This window comes from Sus scrofa, chromosome 3 (genome assembly GCF_054392235.1).
Source record: "Sus scrofa isolate SSC_HxYL_T2T_F1_AM1 chromosome 3, Sscrofa_HxYL_maternal_Yorkshire_Landrace_v2.0, whole genome shotgun sequence".
Taxonomy (NCBI): domain Eukaryota; kingdom Metazoa; phylum Chordata; class Mammalia; order Artiodactyla; family Suidae; genus Sus; species Sus scrofa.
In genome coordinates, this window is record NC_139385.1 from 96,801,137 (window position 1) to 96,821,756 (window position 20,620).

Genomic DNA, 20,620 nt, shown 5'->3' on the forward strand with positions numbered 1-20,620 from the left:
TCATATTTGACACACTAAACCTTTGCTCACCAAGGATATGATCCCCCATTTCCTTTTGGACCCTGCCTGTTGACATTTGCTTGCTGTTTCAGTAGGGTCCCAACAGGAAACAGATACCATAGTCAAATTAGAATAATTCAAAGGTGGTTTAAGTACATGTGGGTAGGTTGTAGAAACATAAAGGATGCTGCAGTTAACCTGGACTTGTAACCATGGGGCTACTGCTGCCCTCAGACCCAAAGGGACAAGGCGAAAGCATTGAACAGAACCTGGCAGTGGAGCATTATGTAGAAAAGGTCACCTTGAACAGATCAAAGACTTTCAGTCCAAAGAAACAGCCAGTTAGATTGGTTCTACAGTGAGTGGGCATCACACCCCTCCCTCTCCTCTGATCTCCTCCCAGGGCACTCCACTGATCACTCCAACTAGAAGCCTCAGGGCAGGGAAGCTTCTTGATGCTGTCCCTACAGCCCAACCTACTCAGAGAACAGGGTAGATAGAAAGGGATGGAAAATGGATCTGAAAGAGCAAATAGAAAATGTCTGGTGATCTTGGTCATTTCTAGAATAAAAAAGGGATGTCAGGAAGGGAAATGGCCCTGATATCAATCATATTCTGACAAAGCCGAAAAAATCAACAGCAATCCATCCTAGCGTTCATTGTTTTACTGAGCTTCCTCACTTCTATTACTTCTCTGTTCACCTGGATGAATCTGCTTCTTATTAGTCAGATGGCTTCCATAGTTTCTTTCCATTATACATCCTGGGGATATAGAATCCTGATATTGCTCCAATCCTCTGCAGGAATCTCTACACCATGCTTGCCTGCTCCTCTCAACCTATGTTCCTAGCATAACCATGAATATAATCACCCATGTGTAGCACGGGCTTCTCACTCTACAGGATGCATGAGATTCAACTTAGGAGCCTGAGAAAAGGCAGAATCCTGTCCTCAGAGGTTCTGAATCAGTAGGTCTGGGCTGAGACCCTGGAATCTGTATTTAAAACGAGAATCCTAGGTCATTCTAAGGCATGTGATCCAAGGAACATATTTTGAGAAACTCTGGGACAGTTGTTACAGCAAAGATAGCATATTACTGGGTGGATATATTTCTGAGAACACTGATGTATATATATCAATATTAAAAAAAAATAAAAATTCTGGAAAAAGAAATTTAATGCAAAAATAGAAACAGAATTATGCAGTGATTTACTTAATTTACAAGTAAAGCTGAAAATAAATGGGGTTACCATGATTAATCCTGAGTTGCCAGTGACATCATTTGTAAAGGTTTTACCTTTTTCTGGGACTAATCTTCAGTGAATAATGGTTCAAGGTGCTTTTGCTTTACATTTATATAAACATCAACCCCCAAGGCCAACTAACAACTTTTAAACCAACACTTAAATGCACTAGGGTAGTTTACACCTTCAAATAACTGCATGTTGTTTTATATTGTTATGTATGTTTTAATATGAACAAGCATTCTCTATAGTATATCAGTTTTTTCATTAAGATTTCTCTATCAGGGTTTACTTTAAAGCAGACATCAACAAGTATTTATTTTTTTGCAAAAGGCTAAACGCTTAATATTTTAGGCTGTGTTCTTCATATAGTCTCTTTCACCAGTACTCTCAACCTTGCTGCTGTGATGTGAAAACAGCCACAGATAAAACATGATGGATAAGCATGGCTGTGTTCCAATAAAACTTTATCTGTGGTCATGAAATTTTGAATCTCATACCATCTTCATGGGCCATGAAATACCCGTCTTCAATTTTTTTCAACCATTCTTACTTCACAAACCACTCAAAACCAGAGAGTGGTTAATAATTTGATGACCCCTGATTTTGAGCAGTCTTACAGATTACAGTGATTAGAACAGATCGATTTCTTATCCCTAGATATAAGGCAGAAAAGATCTGCCTTATATCAAGCCAATCTATGATAAACTACCCTTTACAACTGTGTCTTAAAGGAAAGGGAAGAAAATAGAGGAATCATATTGACCTGGGATTGAGACCCAGCTGCTAATTTAAACTCCACAACACTGTCACCTTGGGCGAATTACTTTTCCTCTCTAAACCTCCATTCTTCACCTTTTAAAGTGGGTTAACTTCTCACTTCACGGTATTACTTAAAAATTAAAAAGATAACAGTACTCAACACCATGCCTGGCACATGGAAGATGCTCCTTAAAGATGAGCCTGTTTCCCTTTGGTTAAAGGGAAGGTAGAGCTTCACTTCCCATTTACTGATTTAATACTGATTTTCAAAATCCTCGTATTCATTTATACCCAAGGTTCTTAACATTGGCTGCATGTTGGAACTTTCTTGGAAGATTTTAAAACTTTTAATGAGAAAGCCACAACCCAGAACAATTAAATCGGGGGCCAGGGGGGGCAGAGGGCATGCAACCCAAGCATCAATATTTTTAAAATGTTTCCCAATGTGCAGCCAAGATTGAAAACCACCACGTTTTACATTGCTATTTTTAAAAACTGAAACACTGGTGCTTTTGTTGTGGTCATGCAAATGTTTGAGACATTGGTCAGCAACTTGGCCATCTTTCTCTCTGTCTCTAATAGCCTCCTCTTCCGCTTCCTGCCTCATCTCCTTTTCTGACATACTCACTACAAGCGGTTCTTCCCATTCTTTGTCACTGATCTCCTGCAGCACAACCCCACACAAAAAGCCTGGGACAGACCTGGCCGGAGGAGTGAACTGCACAAGCAGATGCCTCAGCTGAGAAGGAAGAGACTAGGGCCATGACCACTTCTTTGGAAATGGCAGGCAAAGAAATAAGACTGCTGAAATAAACCTGCTCTGGTAGAGCAGATGAGCTACCCAGAGGCTATTATTAGTGACAACTCCACTCAGGGGAGCTAAATGACAGGAAGATATGGAAAGCCAAGTGGGCTGACCACATGGGAGGTTATAGCTCTGAGGATCTCATTGGTCCCAGGATGGAGAGGAATGGAGTCCAAGCAAACAGCAGAGCCTAGAGGTATCATTTTGTAGCCAGTAGTTTATATTTACATGATACTTTTGTTGAAGCTTTATATTTTTTTCATAACTTCACCATGAATACATTTTTAAATGTATTTGAAAAAATAATGAATTAGCTTGGATAATTTTATTAAATAAATCATGCTTACTTTTCTCGTAAAATGCCAATATTGCACTATTGCTTACCCCCACCCCCATAAAAGCTGTTGTTATTTCCCCAGCATTGTAACGACTACTTCTATCCTCTCCTGATACGTGTGCTGTTTGAAGAGATCTCCTTCTGGCCACAGCCATTCTCTGTAGATGAGACAGCATGACCCAGAAGCATCATGACCTAGAACTCTCTCAATTGCCACTAATGCTCCACCCAAATTGACCCCAGCTAAATTTTTCCTCCTTCACTTGTCAAGCCTTCATAAACATTCACCAGTGTTATTGGTATCCTGTCTTCTAGGGACTATAGACAGTCAGGTGAGGCAAGGACTCAGAAAATAAAGCATATGTGATTGACATCAGAGCAATAAATCTTGAATTCAGAGACTATGAAGGCAAGATGAAGAAATGGACTCTGTTAAATGTAAAATTTGTAGTGGCAGAGCATTGCCATAAAATGAAAGTTAATATTTTCTCAGAATCCTGACAGCCATCTGACACATGTCATGATTTTTAATATTAGATAAAATCTGGGCACCTTTCATGTGCTTAAGGGAAGCCACTTTTTTTTGTTCAGAATTATTTCTTCAAAGAGAAATGTACTAACTACAGAAAATAACCTCTAATTTTCCCCCCTTCTACTTCTCCCTATCCTATCTTTCATAGCTCAATATTTTCCTACTCCCCAAATTGTTTTTTAACATTTCTAAAGAATTGGCAAAACTTTGTTTTTTAAATAATCAATGGATTTAAAAAATCATAGCTGAATATATCCCTAGTCAGAGTAAGCCAAATAACAAATTTTAAATGAATATATAATTTCTTCTTGCTTACTCAGAAACTAAGAATGCTAAGAATGATTGTGCAAAGGCAAAATTTGGTTGAGTAGGAATTCTCTGCCTGCTTCTGAGAGCAAGGCTTGCTATAAACATGTAAACAACTTAACAAATGAAGATATTTTTGCCCAGACATGTCCTCTATGGGGGCCCCCAATTCTCCTGTTCCTGTTACATTTTCTTGAGAATAAAAAATTACATTCAAAGCTATAGATAAATCCTCATCTTAGGAAAACTTCTTGGTTTCTGCTCTATATATCCCACAGAAATATTGCATTCCTAGGATGATTATGAAAATCTTAGCAACTATATTTTGAAATGTATTGCATTATTAAGAGATGCCACTTAGAAAAAAGTTCAAGCATTTTAGATCTCGCTATTTTTGAGTTGTTATAAAGCTTGTTATAAGCCTTTTGATTTTGAATCTGCCAAGTTAAGCAAAACCCCCACAGAACTTTAAAAATGACTATTTGAAACAACCACAAAAATACTTTAAAAATTACAAATAAAGCTTTTCTGAAATCGAGGAGACTAGGATCAGTGCCCCTATCTAGGTTTAAGGTGATGCTGTCCATGAAATGCGAAAGACAATTCTTTATTACTTTGCCCTTGTACCCTCATCCAGAGGACACCGAGAAACATAAAATATGCACCCAAATTTTCAGCATGCACACTTCCACCCACCTCAATTTCTCTGGAAGAGCCTGAGGGAACATACCAGCTGATTAGTCACAGCTGTGGGCTTCTTGGCCTTGTACCAACACAGAATGTTCTGTCTCCCAGGGATAGGAGTGAATTGCGGAGGCTCTGCAAGTGAATTAGTAGGTCTGCCAGGATCCCTAGCTTATCCTGGTAAAACCAGCACCTCAGACTCAGAACTCACAGATCTGTACCCCTTCAGGGGTTAGGGGGCGCCACATGGCAAAATAGCAATCGCTGCTAATAAAAACCAAAACTACTGAATGATAAAGATACTGCCTCATACACGGGCAAAGCATTGCTAATGTCATGACTGGTCAAAGGGAAACGTAAAGGACCGCAAATTCTAGTGTTTTAGATAACCAACAGTGGAAAAAAAAAAAAATCACCATAACTCATTTCCTACCATCTTATTAAAGAAAGATAGAGAAAGGCTGAAATCTGCACATGGCTCATTTGAATATCAAAGTGGAAAGAAAATTGCCTTTTTAAGTCTTCTCCTAGCAGATTTTATTTCAAACTTTGTACCTGGTCTAGGAAAGTAGACACTTCAAATTCTGATGGCACCATCATTTCACAGAGAAATGGCAAAGCAGGGAACAGGCCCACCTTCTTACTTAGTAAAATCATCTTTCCACACAGTTTTACTTTCAGAGCATGGACCAATGCACATATTTCCATCGGAGTAAGAGATGATGTTTGAAAATGTATAAACTCCATATGCCTTTTATGAATACTCTGGGCTTTTACATGTTAGTTTCCCCTAACTTTGATTAGCTTTTGTCAGTCTCCCTAAATGTGACCAGACTGTGTGCCCTGGCAAAATTAAGTTTCTGAGACAGTAAAGCTAAAAATAAAAGTCTCTTCTGTGTTCTAATACCGTGAGGTTCTGCCAAGAGGCTGACCTGCCCCAACCACAATCTCTTCACTTATTAATACTGATAATGCCTACTTGAAAGACAGTTCCCAGGCTTTGCTTAATGTGACCCTTCACTTGCTGGAATGCCCTGGGACACATCCCTTTATATTCATCAGCCCCCACTCCCCTATACCCTTTGCTGCCATAGTCAGGATATAATTTATTTCTATTTTGAAGAACTTTTCCAATCCTTATGATTTTTATTCTTGTTTTATTAACTTTTCTTCTAAAACCTGTATGGGTTTGGGAAGAAAAATCGTGATGCTATAGTCCCTAAGGCGGTTGATCAATCTAACAAGTATTATATTTCTAATTTTATACTTTTCTCAATTTTGAGTTCTCACAGCAATTGTTGATAAATGTAAACTGCCACCCAGAAAATTGTTAGGAATGCCCTGGGAGCTGTTGGGCTGTACTGGTGAGAACTCATTTGAAGTATTAGAACTCCCAAAAGAATAGGCGGCCTCTCTGTAGGGGAGTGCTTTGTCCCGTACTGCCTCTTTTTCTATTTTGGGGAGGGTGATGGCAGACATTGGCTATAACACTCCAAATGGCTCTCTGAATAAATACTAATGATAAAGAAGGCTATTACCTCGTTTATTCCCTTGCTGGAACCCATCTCATACTGATTCACTATCTCATACTGATTCTCTCCAGAGTAATTTCTTTTTCAGAGAGCCATAAGGTCTGAATCCTCAAATAAGTAAACCGGTCTGGTGGGAATACATGTTCCCAAACAGAAATCCTTCCTATGTCTAGGAGAGGGAATTTTCTAAATGCTGTTTAGCCATCTTGGAGGTGAGTTCATTCATACAGAGCTCCACCACCTTAAAATTATGTCCACAGTGAATAGCCTAAGTTCAGTTGTAAAATGCCAAAGATAACCTCAGGAATACAGAATGTGCTTGCACATTTTCAGTACAGTGGTTCATTATTTCTCTGTAGTGTTTGGAGGAAAGGAGGAAGGAAAGGCAAAGATGGTCTTTTCTGTTATGTTAGTCACTTTTGCTGGACCACCAACCAAGTCTTAAGTTATATCAATGCTACCGGTCTATCTCAAGGGATCAGTATTTATAAACTCCTGCTCCTCTATGCTCCGCAGTCACAGAAGTCATTCAACAGAATCTGCTATGTGAATCAAAGACATTTTTGCCAGAATATTATATACATGGATATTTGTAACATATATATTGTGGTTTGATGTCATATGCCTTTAGCCACACAAGGGTTTAACTTAAATAGGAGTTAGGATACATTATGTATACAAAGTTTCAGAGTCTAATTCTATTAAAAAAAAAAAAACTCTGATGCACTGATTGTGTTAAGAATATGTGTATTGAATTTATATAACATAGAAGGTAAAATTAAGAGGTCTTGAAGAAGGTTTAAATTAAGGAAAATATCACAGACACACAGACCCACTATATCTTGTAGGAAAGATCTGAGAGAAAAAAGAACACTAAATGGTAAGAAAACAAAATTTCAAATTTCTATCACCATTAAATTCAAACCTATGGGAGTTCCTGCTGTGGCTTAGCAATAATGAACCCTACAAGTATCCATGAGGATGCGTGTTTGATCCCTGGCCTGGCTCAGTGGGTTAAGGATCTGGCATTGTCATGCGCTGTGATGTAGGTCACAGAAGCAGCTCAGATCTGGTGTTGCTAATGGCTGTGGTGTAGGCCAGCAGCTGCAGCTCCAATTCAACCCCTAGGCTGGGAACTTCTATGTGCTCCTCATTCGTCCCTGAAAAGAAAAAAATTGACATCTATGAGAGTTGTAAAAGTTCAACCAAAACCAGGTGGAGATCACAGCAGAGAAAAAGTGTTGTTTATAGACTGATATAAATAAGAATGGCCAGTGTGGAACTGAAGAACAGTTGCTGGGACAAGATTTCCCAGACAGACCCAAGCTCACCATGGTTCTCAATGGTCAGTTCTGATTCAGCAGTCATTATTATTATTATTATTATTATTATTATTATTATTATTATTATATTATAATTATTATTATTCCACTACTTTTATTTGAAAATCCACTTAGTAATATAAAATTAGGCTTCTTTTCTTGTGCAGGTAGCTGATGAGGTCTAGAGTTTCCATAATCCCTGCTAAGGCAACCACAGCAACCATAATTTTAAAAGCAACATATCTGGCAGTCCAGGCCCTTTAGAGTCCACAGTGTTTTTATTAGGAGTATTCTGGAAACCATGATAAAATATTAATCAGAGAATGAGTTGCAAAATTTAGAGGGATTCAAATATGCAGCTTCTAGAAGAATGTGTTAAGCATAGACCAGAAAATTAGGTCTGCTGTAATCATATGTAAGTATTTACATTATGCAAATACATCTAAAACCAAGAAAATACATTGGTTAGAATGTGGTTGGGAGCCACAATTGGTCCACTAAGTGGGATCCCAGGATATGACAAGGGAATAATACGAGGCCAGAGAGGGAGGGTGGGACTGTATTATTTGTGAGCTTCTAATCACTAAATTGGAACTCTTATTCTTAACTTAGTGGGCAGGGATGAGTAACTGATGGTTTTAAGTACAGAGAGTACCATATAGTAAAGATACTATAAGGATAGTGCCAAAGACACTTCCAGTAATAATGATAGTAGAAATAATAATAGTTTCAGTGCTGTCTACTTGTAATAACTATACAGATATAGAAAGTACTGTTGGAATAAATCCCATAATAAAACATTAAATCTTTAATAACTTCATAAACTGCCCCCAAACTTAAGCACATTTCAGTTCTTACACTTGGCACTTTCTTTTACCTCTTGACACTGTTAGAAAGTGATATGCGTTAGGGCTGAGCTGAAAAAATTCCCCGGGGCCTCAAGCAAGTATTGAACTTGAGCAGTACATATTGGTAGGGCCAGAAAAACTCAAAGAATAAGAGCAAAATGAGTAATTAGTATTAATTAGTCAATTGCTGTTTTTTCCTGCAAACAGCTCGTGCTGAGAAAACAATGGTATGGTGAAGGCTGAATGTATGCCAAGAGCTTTCTTGAACTTCATGTCTTATATTTTTTTAAAAAACAGAACATCATTTTATTTTATTCAAGATTGATCAGGGGGAAAACAGCTTTGCTTGATGAGAAAATGTTGCATTGGATTGTTGACTTTTGTGTGGTTGTCTGGATTTGGAAGGCGTTGTTCTCAATTGGCTCTATTTTCTGACATGAAATAAGCCTTGAAGATTAACCAGCCATGTGGTATGTGCACCCTCAATATCATATGTTGTCTTGCACTTACTGTCAACAGCAATCTCTCTTTTTTAATCTACTCATATCATTTTCCTGACACTCATAATGGAACTTCATATCATCAGAGAATCAGAGAAATGCAGCAACTGATTATGAAACAAGATCCACTATGTCTACAAAATTTCCTATTGGCTAGGTTAACCCTGTCTGTGCAATTCTATCACAGCTATTGCATTTGGTCAGCCTCTCATATCCAAAATAACATATCTCCCTCCCTGGGGTAAAAGTCCAAAAACCATTAATTTCAGGAATGTGCCACAGGCAAATAGCTAATTCTCAGGGTTTGTTGTTTTTGTTTTTGTTTCCTCATTAACATGATAAAATTATAGGCATATCGTTAGCTCTTCTTCATTGAATTAAAAAATACATATATATGCTATTAAAACAATGTCAAGATGTTGTTTTAATCTTTATTTCTATTATTATTAGTATTGTTAAAAAAAACCTTGCCTTTGATTTTCACACACACAAAAAAACAAATAATCCCACCAAAATCAGTCTGTTTTGTAAATTATTCAAAAATATTCATTCTTAGAGCCTTTTCATAGAACCATTCTCCCTGTATCCTTTCTCCCTGTATCAAATCCGAGGTGCAGCTCTGACCTATAGCATAGTTATGGCAAACCCAGATTCTTAACTCACTGAGCCGGGGATTCACAAAGACCTGAGCCATTGCATTCAGATTCTCAACACACTGCACCACAGCGGCAACTCCCCTGCATCCTTCCTTTAATGCATTCAAAAAGAGCTTCCTCTTAAGCAGGATGTGACTTTATTCTCAATCTCATAGTCTCAGACAGTATTTAGTCTCAAAAAAGACATGTGAATTGAGGTATGTATCAGCTCAGAGTGCCTAGCTTTACTTCTATAGTTTCATGGCTGCTGTTGATGGTTGTGTTAGTTTAGTTTTTATTTTTTTATTTTTATTAGAGTACAGTTGATTTACAGTATTATGTCAACTTCTGCATATATATATATATACACACACATACACACACATATTCTTTTTCTCATACTATCTTCCCTCATGTTCTGTCCCAGCAGACTGAATATAGTTCCCTGTGCTGTACAGTAGGACCTTGTTGCTTATCCATTCTAAATGTAATAATTTGCATGTTAATTTAATTTTAATCCCTAATCCCATGTCTCTTCTTCCTGTATTGTCAAATAGAATTTTAGCTAAATTACCCATTAAAATATTTTTATATTTTTCCATGGACACTGCATAATGTTTGCAAAAAAAAAATGCATCTGAAGAACATGTAGTGCTCTCCTGGTTTTTATGAGTTTATGTAGGGAGGTACAGTCTATTCTCAATTATCAGTTTACATGGATTCAGTAAGCTAGACTGTGCTCAGCTTCCAAATTATTTTTAAAAGGCAATTTTAAGGAGTTCCCGTCGTGGCGCAGTGGTTAACGAATCCGACTAGGAACCATGAGGTTGCGGGTTCAATCCCTGCCCTTGCTCAGTGGGTTAACGATCCAGCATTGCCGTGAGCTGTGGTGTAGGTTGCAGACTCAGCTTGGATCCAGCATTGCTGTGGCTCTGGCGTAGGCCGGCAGCTACAGCTCTGATTCGACCCCTAGCCTGGGAACCTCCATATGCCGCGGGAGCGGCCCAATAAATAGCAAAAAGCCAAAAAAAAAAAAAAAAAAGGCAATTTTAACTCATTTAATTGGAATTCTAGATCTGGTTCCTATTGCTAAACAATCCAGTTTCAAGAACAGCCTACACTTATGGTTGGAGAAAAGGGCTCTTAAAAAATTGGGGCCTGAGGCCATGAACAGGGACCTAAAAGCTTCTGGGAAGTATGGATATTCTGGTGGGAGATGGAAACTTAGAAAGGTGTGTGGGTTTGGGAAAAATGATCCCATGGGTTCACATACACAGACTTACAGGGCAATGGAGCCACGTACCAATGACAGCAGGAGTGCAGCCCTAGCAGAAGGCACACAAGGGGCAGGCAATGAGGGATACAGCTGCATATTTAGCAGCTGGAGCTCCTTGTGAGAGTTGATGGACTTTTTGTGCTAGTTAATGGAAAATGTAAAATATGTATTGATTTTTCCTTTTTTTTTTTTTTTTACTAAGCTACCCATCAGAACATTCTTTGTGTTTTTATACCGTTTAAGGCACTTAACTTGAAAATTTAATCATACTCTGATGTTTGCCTAAACAAGGTACATGTTAAAATCTAAACCAATATCAATTTCAACTCAAGTCACCTCTGATGAATTTTTTTTTGCGCTTTCTTTAGACTAATATGGCCACATAATTCCACAGTATTCTGTTCTTTTTGAAGCATTTCCTACCTACTGTTGACTATGTTCTTGGATTTATAGCAACTTTTGAAGCTATAAAGATGAACGGAATGCTGTGTTTCCTTTCATTCAAAGTGTGAGATACTGAAGTATCAAGAGATAATTATAATGCAGTGTGAAATGTGATAATAATTGAATGAGTAATAATAATAATAACAATAATTGTACTTATTGATCCTTTACTGTATAACAAGTCTCATATTTTATTCTTTTAGTTGAAGCCTGGTAACTACTCAATGATGAAACATCATTATTATTTTAAATATGAGGCCTCAGTTGAAGCACAGGGAAAGAAAATAATTTATCCAAGGTAACGCAACTACTGAAAAATAGAATTAGGCAGTCTGGCTCCAGAGCACTAAGTTAGAGGGCCTCAGTTCAGAGGAGGAAGTGATCCACCTCTTCCTTGGGGATGGTTTTAGAAGATAGATAGAAGTTAGGAAGATCGATGGGGGCTTTTAGCCTAGCGGCTGGAGAAGAGTGTTTCAGGAAAAATGAACAGGTGGGAAAAGACACAGAAACCAGACACAATCTTGAGACTATAAACAGTTTAAAATAGTTCAAAAGTAGAAAGGAATAAATAGCGAAAGATGCAACTGGAGAGATGAGCTACTGAATGAAGCTTGAATGGCATTAGAGGAGCTTAGGCTTAAAATTGAGGGCTACAGGGAGATAGAAAGGTTTATATGGGAGTGAAGTGGTCATACAGGCAATACATGGGAGTGTGGACAAATACAAGACAAGGAGATGGTGATGGGCCCATGGCACCATCCAGCCAGAACAGACTGGGACCTGGAAAACATGGGTGTAGTGTGGATAGAGAGAAGGGACAAAGGAAGAAGAAATCTTTGAGGAGATAGTAATTCAATGGTAATTTGAGTCTAAAAGATCTAAAGCTAGCAAGACCGGCTTCAGGAGTTCACTTGGCTGACTATGAGGATGGTAGTACAATTGTAAATAATTAACTGCTGGTGAAATCATTTTTATCGAAGACATAGAAATTGGAGGTTTCTTTTGAAATTGGAACAAAAACAATGAACTGCTTTAAGTTTTATGAAAGTCAAATCCAATGCAACTTTGCTAACAGTTATCTAATAGCTCGGAAACTGTTAGAAAACTGAAAAAGAAAAACACATCAACATCATGCCGAAATAACTTTTTTACATTACATTAGTCATCATTATATAACGGCTTTTTTTCCCCTTCCTTTTAAGGGCTTACATTAAATGACACTAGTTCTTAGTTTCTTTATCTACAAAACAAAAACACAGCATCTATAATACTACAATCATCTACTGCAGAGTTTTGCCATCTTGGCTCTAGAAGTAGTTCTTTTTTCTGTGGATCTCCAGGGTCTTCTGAGAGCAGGGCCAGCTTCAACTAAAATAGCCAACATGTTCCTATCAGCTTTCAAGAGGTTCTTCTATGTGGAGCAGAATTTAAAAATCAGTATTCCAAAATGGAAATCAAAACTACAATGAGGTATCCTCATTCATACCAGTCAGAATGGCCATCATCACAAAGTCTACAAATAATAAATGCTGGGGAAGGTGTAGAGAAAAGGAAGCCCTCTTAATACTGCTGATGGGAATGTAAATTGGCACAACCACTATGGAGAATAGCAGAGAGGTTCCTTTAAAAACTAAAAGTAGAGTTGCCACATGATCCAGTAATCCCACTCCTGGGAATATATATACAGAGAGAACTCTAATTTGAAAAGATACATGCACCTCAGTGTTCATAGCAGCACTATTTACAATAGCCAAGACATGGAAGCAACCTATATGTCCATCAACATGAACAAATGTATAAAGTAGAAGTGGTGTATACACACACACACATGAATACAACTCGGCCATAAAAAACGAAATCTTGCCATTTGGAACAATATGAATGGATCTAGAGGGTATTATTCTAAGTAAAACAAGTCAGATAGAAAATGAAAAATACTATATGATCTCATTTACAGTTGCAATCCAAATATGATGCAAATGAATTTATTTTCAAAACAGAAACAGACTTACAGACAGAGAAAACAAACTTAATGGTTACCAAAGGGGAAAAAGGGTAGGGGAGGGATAAATTAGAAGTTTGGAATTAGCAGAAACAAACTACCATATGTAAAAGAGATAAACAATAAAATCCTACAATATAGCATTGGGAACTATATTTAATATTCAGTAATAAACCATAATAGAAAATATTATGAAAAGTATATAAATACATGTATGTATATATATCTAAGCTGTGATTTTTAAAAGTAATATATAAGTATTTATACATATATATAATATACTTAAATATATATGTATACATGAGTGTTTTTTATCCAAGTATTTTTAAATACAGATCTATAATATATATGTGGGGATATAGATAATATATACAATAACTGAATTATTTTGCTATATACCAGAAACTAACACAATATTGTAAATCAACCATACTTTAATAAAAATATTTTTTAAAAAATAAGTACTCCATGAAACTGAGAAATTCTCCATGGGATTCTGTTAAATGCTTTATAAGATAATTTTAATTTATTTGCTTTTGAAAAAAATATTCAATGGATGCTTATAAATCACTGAAAAATATCAAGCATGAGAAAATCTACCCTTTAGTCATAGACATGATAAGGAATGATTTTTTAAATTTGCTTAATTGAATTTATGTATGTTAACCTGAATGGAAAAGGGAAATTTAATTAGAACAGTCTTAAAATGATCCAGGTAAAAGAGTGGTCAACATGTGGATGCGGGTGGGAAAAGAGGAGAGGACAAATAATAAAAAAAAAAACAAACAAGCAGAAGTCCCATTCACGTTATATTTAACAAATGAACCCCTTCCCAATAAGTTTTTTTTAAGTTTTTTATTTTTCCATTGTGGTTGATTTACAGTGTTCTGTCAACTTCCACTGTACAGCAAAGTGACCCAGTCATACATGTACCTGTATATATACATTTTTTTCTCACATTATCCTCCACCATGCTCCACCACAAGTGACCAGATATAGCTCCCCATGTTATACAGCAGGATCTCAATGCTCATGGTGCATGGTGTGAGGGTGTGTTCTAGTTTCATTGCTCCTGATTGGAATAATTAATATTGTAAAAATGGCCATACTACCAAAAGCAATCTACAGATTCAATGCAAATAAAAGACCCAGAATTGCCAAAGCAATCCTGAGGAACAAAAACCAAGCAGGAGGCATAACTCTCCCAGACTTCAGGCAATATTACAAAGCTACAGTAATCAAGACAGTATGGTGCTAGTACCAAAACAGAAATAAACCCAGACACATATGGTCAATTAATCTTCAAAAAAGGAGGCAAGAATATAAAATAGGAAAAAGAGTCTTTTCAGCACGTGGTGCTGGGAAAACTGGAAAGCCATACGTAAATCAATGAAACTGAAACATGCCTTCACGCAATGCACAAAAATAAACTTAAAATAGCTTAAAGACTTAAACGTAAGATAAAGACACCATTAAACTCCTAGAAGAGAACATAGGCAAAACATTCTCTTACATCAACCCTACAAATATTTTCTTAGGTCAGTCTCCCAAGGCAACAGAAATAAAAGCAAAAGTAAACCAATGGTACCTAGTCAAACTGACAAGCCTTTGCACAGCCAGCCAAGGAAACCATAAAAAAAATAAATAAATAAGTTTCTGATCTGCCAACTTTCACAAGTTCCCAAAGAAAGCACTAATACTAATGCCAATCCCAGCCCACAGTCTGGTACTGGTACAAAAATGGGCATACAGTCCAGTGAAACAGAATAGAGAACCCAGAAATTAACACAGTCACCTATGGTCAATTAATCTTCAACAAGGGGTACAAGAATATAAAATGGGAAAATGACAGCTGCATGTAAATCAATGAAACTAGAACACACCCTCACACCATGCACAAAAACAAACTCAAAAATGGCTTAAAGACCTAAACATAAGCAAGACACCATAAAATTCCTAAAAGAAAACATAGGCAAAAAATTCACAAGTTTGGAGTTCCCGTCGTGGCTCAGTGGTTAACAAATCCAACTAGGAATCATGAGGTTGTAGGTTCTATCCCTGGCATTGCTCAGTGGGTTAAGGATCCGGCATTGCTGCGAGCTGTGGTGTAGGTTGCAGACGCAGCTCTGATCCCCAGCTGCTGTGGCTCTGGCGTAGGCTGGCATCCACAACTCTGATTCGACCTCTAGCCTGGGAACCTCCATACGCTGCAGGAGCGGCCCAAGAAAATGGCAAAAAGACAAAAAAAAAATTTTCGTGAGTTTATAGAACTTCCAAAGTATCAGACTAAAACAAAAGACACATCTAATCAATAGAGCAAGCAAGCATTTCATCAGTTACTCAGTAAAGTGATTAGCACACAATAGGTGTGCATGGTCATTAACCCAAAGTGACATAGCCCAAATGGTTTCTGTCCCAGAATGAAGTCCAGTGATTTGTCTGTATATGTAGATATGAGTGTTCTATATCCAAGTGTTTTTAAATGCAGATTTATTTTCCTCTAAAGGACAAAACATGCCCTACAGGGAAATGTACTGTAATATATTAGTCAAAGATACTAAACTGGGCAGTTCTGCTTAAAGATTTTGTCCCTGGCACTAGTAAGCGGCAAGGACTGATATTATCTCCAACCTCTTCAGTACAACTCAGTAATCTAGGACCACGTTCCTAACAAGATATGTGGGTTCAGAAGAGTAAACTCTTGATAGGCACTATCAACTGGGATTGCCAAAAAATAAAAAATAAAAATGAGACAGATGCATCTACATTTAATATATAAATTAAAAGCCCTTCTGCTACTGTTATAAGATAAAGAAAAGCAATATTTAATCTTCTTGATAATTCTAAAGACCTAGATACCACTAAAAGGCAATGTAGATGAAAAGTAGATTTAAGACTTCTGTGAAAGAAAAAAATATTTTGTTATGTGCAAAATATGAGGGAATTGTGTTTTTTAAATCTATAAGAAATGAAGAATTTTTAGAGTACATTCACGGTATTTATGTAAGGGGCAAACAATAAGCACACAGGAGGAAAGATCTTTTTATTTCTAAAATAATTTGTTGGATTAAAAGCTTTACATATCTTAAAATATTTCCATTCTAATTTCTTCATCCAAAATTTCATTTACATATATAATAAAACATTTAGCAATATAAAAATAAACCCAATTCCCACTGAGTCATTTGTGAAGAGGAAATCTTAAAGACATTCAAAAGACAATGAACCAGTTTTACCACCCAGTAGTTATATTTCTCAGAATAAGACTAAAACTCTTATTACCAAACTCTTAATTGAGCCAAAATAAGTCAATTACAGGCAAGAGAGGCACTAACATAAAGGAACAGTAACCAAAGAGGCTCAAATTTCTCCCCTCTATGGATGGGCCTCTAAAGAGTTCTTAGACCTTGGATCTTAAGCATATACCTTTGGAAATCTATTTCTATGCTCAAGTCAGCTCCTCCTTTATCTAAATGCTTTTTTAGCATTAGCTGCCTGGATAGGTATATTACTTCACTTTATTCCTATACCCCCAGCTTAACTGTTTATTAACACTGAGGAAAAATGTCATGCATCTAAGACGTATCAGACTCTCATTGCCACAGTAACAAAGCAGCTATAAATATTGTCAGGGATGTGACTTGCCTTGTAATAAGAATCTATCTCCTGCAAGGCAGATAGCAATATACATACAGCCTGAGTTGTCAACAAGGAAATGCAAAAGGCTGGTTTGTGTCTTCTAAGGATATTTACCTTATCAAAGAGCTTTGGTTGGTTTCCCATAGGGCCAGATTTTTAAAGATCTAGAATTGTAACTTGTTTTGATAACTTTGTTTTTTACTTATCAGTTGTGAATTCCAGAGACATTCAAAAAAGACTAAGACTTTGGACTTCTGAGGTGCTGATACCCAAACATTTTTCCAGATGAAGGATTGTGAATCAGCATAATCAGAGAACTGCTGGCCATGCCTAGAAACAATAATTTTATACATTTATATTTTACATATTAAAATTTGCAAAGTACTTTAATATTTATTAGTTCTTGTGGTCTTTGAAGATAGAAGATGATACAGTGGTAGAGACAGAAAAAGCATTGAACTAAACAGTAGGATACCCAGATTCTAGGTAATGGTCATATTATTACAGGTATAAATTTGGGTTCTATAAGAACCCAAATATAATAAGATAAGATAAACCACCTTATTTTTTGGGCCTGCTTCCTCTTCTGTAAAAATAAGAGCATTAAATAGAAGATAACTGAAGTCCCATATAGTTCTAACATTCTGCTGTTCAAATTAGGACAGACATAGCTCTCACTGAGTCAATTTCCTTGTTCCCCACTAATGAGAACAGAAGACTAAGAGAGTTTAAGCGATGTGTCCAAAAGCACATATCTAAAAAGTGTCAACCTTATGGATGGAGTCTCCATTAATCTACCCAAACTTTTCATGGAACCGGTAAGTTCAGTAGGCAGTGTCAATGGCATTTACCTAGGGCTACCAGGAGTTAAGCACATAAGAAATATGGCACAAATGAACCTATCTACAAAACAGAAACAGACTCATATACATAGAGAACAGACTTGTGGTTGCCAAGGGGAAGAGGGAAGGAAGTGGGATGGACAGGGGTTTGGGATTGGTGGATGCAAACTATTACATTTAGAATGGATAAGCAATTAGCTCCTACTGTACTGCATAGGGAACTATATCCAGTCTCTTAGGACACACCATGATGGAAGATAATATGAAAAAAGAAATGTGTGTGTGTGTGTGTGTGTGTATATATATACATATATGTATATATATACACACATATACAGATATATATGGTGGCTGGGTCGCTACACTATACAGAAGAAATTGATATAACACTATAAAAGAACCATACTCTAATAAAAATTTTTAAAAATAAAATGCCCAGTTAAATTTGAATTGTGGATAAATAATGAATATATTTTGAGTATAAGTTATGTCCCTTATAATATTTTTGATATGTTATTTTTACATTGTTACAGTTGTCTGAAATTCAAATTTAATTGGGTATACTGTGTTTCATATGACAACCCTACCCTTGCTCCTTGAGTAAATGGGACAGAGGTTTCCACGTACCTGCTGCTCCCACCCATCTCTAAATTCATGTGGATATCTGATGCCAGAGTCCCTTGGACACTAAAACTTCTCTAATCCACAGCAGCTCCTCCCTCCAGAATACTGATGCTTTGTAAAAAAAGGGACACTCTTTCATCCCTTCGCCGTCTCAACAGGTCTCTTTGTCTACCTATCTTCCGCCTGTCCTATTTCTGAAGATACAGATCATGTTTCTGGCCTTTCTCTACCACAGACTCCTCCACTTGATTCATCCTTTGTCTGACACTACAACTATCTCCACGCTGCAATCTGAGCTCTGACTTGTTCTCCATGCCTCCAGACTGGATCTCTAATTCTGGATTCTTAGCATATGTTTTTGGAAACAGATGGATTCTGGCTGCCTCAATTAGAACTTCAACTGTATCCCCAGTGTGGGAACTCTCCAGAGGGTTATCCTCCCACCCTCCCCTGCCAAGACTTCTCAAGCTTACGAATATTACCTCTCTCAGTTTGGTGCTTTGTCACTCCTGCTTGCTTCAGAGTTAACACCGCACAGAGCAGTCAGCCTGAGGTATGGAATAAGAATTAGTCTGGAATCTTTGCCTTTATATAAATGGTCCAGATATTCACATTTGGCTAGAACGGGGCTGTCCAGTAGGGTAGCCACCAGTCACCTGTGTCTGTTTAATTTTAGACTAATTAAAATTAAATAAAATTAAAAACTCAGTTCCTTAGTCATGCTAGCCACATTTCAAGTGCTAAGTTGTCCTGACTACTGCATTGATTAGAACAAAGATGGGATATTTCCACTGCTACAGAAAGTTTGAAAAGGGCTCCTCTAGACAAAGTGTCAACCAGTTTGTTCAGGAAAGGGCCAAATAATATGCATTTTAGGTTCTGGCCATATTGCCTCTATCTCATATACCTCTTTGTATTTTTATGACACTTTAAAAAATGAAAACTATCCTTAAGTAGCGGTCATATGAAAATTGTCCATTTTCCAGATTTAGTCCTCAGGTCATAATCTGCCTACCTTTTCTCTTTACCATTTCCCCCACTGGAGAGAGCCAGTGTACCCACCCACCTATTTTTATTTTTTATCAACAAATTTATCCCCTCAATGACACTTCAATTGCTCCCATGGCTCTAATCACTCCACTTCAAGTCCTCAGCTTTTCTCACCTTTAATTCTATTCTTTTGCATTTGGAATCACACAGAATAACCTTTCAGACAGTTTTCCCCCCATGAAAGGACTGAAGTTTTTACAATTATTTTTTCCCTTGGTAAATTTTATATTTCATAAGCCTTTCCTGTGCCTTCTTTTCCATTTGACTCCTCTCTGAATTACCAAACTCGGGAATGAGACCACATGACAAAGTGTTCACTAAGGGACAGAGCACTTAGCTTATGTTTCATAATATTATAGCATATGAGAAAACCTAAAAAAACCTCAGAAGGCTTTTGTTGATACAGCCTGGTTGAATGAATTATATATGACGCTTTTCATATATTTGATAATCTATATAATTCATAATCATGTGACTTATTGCCACACTAAAATAGAAAACGGGGGGGGGGGTTATTCTATTTTTTCCCATTGCTTAAGGTTATTTTTTTTACTTATTTTCCCTACATAGAAAATTGTAGAAAGATGTGAGAAACAGGGGATATGAGGTTAAAACCTACTTTTTAGGAATGCAATAGACAATGTAGTCTTAATAGAAGAATATAGAATTTGGTATTTTAAAAGTTGTATGTGAGTCCTATCAATCCAACTATAGTTAGGGACAGCTAACTAAAGTATAAAAATTGCTTTTTAGCTATTACTTATCTCAACCTCCTTTTTCTCTCCTGATTGGAAGAAATGAATGAGGAATCTAGCTTTATTTGAATCTAGACCGAATATTATTTTAAAGCAAAAACAATCAACTTAGAGTCAGACAAAACCCATCATATTCTCAAAATCCATATCTTGGTCTGCCATGTTGATTTGTACTAAATATACTTTGCTTTTTAAGGCTCTTTGAGAAGTATAGGATTGTTACATCATAATGCAGCTGTTCCATAAACAGTTCAGTTTATTTCCCTAAGATATGATTATGTATGCGACTCTCTTAACATTTCTTCTTTCATGTGGAAAGATACACCCACCTTCACTCAGGAATTTAATTTAATTTAAAAAATTGATTTCACTTAACATGCAGCATGATCTCAATATTTAACAGCTGTATTAACAGGAATTGATATACTTACTGAACAGTTCTGCTAAAAGCTAAAAATCAGATATCTTATTTCTCCAAAAT

General features: G+C 36.8%; 1 long non-coding RNA gene across 14 annotated transcripts in view; it reads right to left on the reverse strand.

Annotated features, from left to right (window-relative positions):
- Nucleotides 1–5,028, reverse strand: part of LOC110260098 (uncharacterized) — a 366,208-nt gene extending 361,180 nt beyond the window's left edge. For all 14 annotated transcript variants that reach the window (XR_014841906.1, XR_014841909.1, XR_002342941.2 and 11 more), the window contains exon 1: nt 4,683–5,028. This is a non-coding gene — a long non-coding RNA (uncharacterized LOC110260098). The remainder of the gene's footprint in view (nt 1–4,682) is intronic.
- Between the last annotated feature and the right edge of the window lie 15,592 nt (nt 5,029–20,620).